At 53.5% G+C, this 493-nt stretch overlaps 1 protein-coding gene across 1 annotated transcript in view; it reads left to right on the forward strand.

Annotated features, from left to right (window-relative positions):
- rragca (Ras-related GTP binding Ca) overlaps positions 1-493 on the forward strand; it is a 12,676-nt gene that overhangs the window by 3,456 nt on the left and 8,727 nt on the right. The window lies entirely within an intron of this gene.

A 493-nucleotide genomic window follows, 5' to 3' on the forward strand; every position in this document is an offset into this window, starting at 1 on the left:
CACTCTAGCCTGCCGTGTGTTTCGTTGTGAAAGCTAAACTACTTTGTTTGGCCTTCCAAAAGAGGACGATATCCGTTTCATCATGCCTAGAGCTGATCCGTGCTGGTCGCTGAGCAAAATACATCAACTTCGCGCTATGGATCGCCAGATCGGCTTTCAACGTGGATGAAGTGGAGTCCAGCTCGGGGTCGTCACATGTGGTTGCCGCAAGCCCGCCGGCCGCTCCTTCGTCGAATCCGCCGGCCGCGCCGTTCTCAAGCTGTTCCTCACTCTAGCACACCGGCCTCCGCTCACTCTAGGCCGCCAGCCGCTGCTCACTCTAGGCCTCCGGCCTCCGCTCACTCTAGCCTGCCATGTGTGACGCTGTGTGTTTCGTTGTGAAAGCGAAACTACTTTGTTTGGCCTTCCAAAAGAGGACACGACTAGAAATCAGTGGTTAAGTTGTATTTACAGCACTGTTCCAGAACAGTTCAACCCAAATATTCAGATGTGT

Source organism: Sinocyclocheilus rhinocerous, unplaced genomic scaffold (assembly GCF_001515625.1).
Source record: "Sinocyclocheilus rhinocerous isolate Xijiao unplaced genomic scaffold, SAMN03320098_v1.1 scaffold300, whole genome shotgun sequence".
NCBI lineage: Eukaryota > Metazoa > Chordata > Actinopteri > Cypriniformes > Cyprinidae > Sinocyclocheilus > Sinocyclocheilus rhinocerous.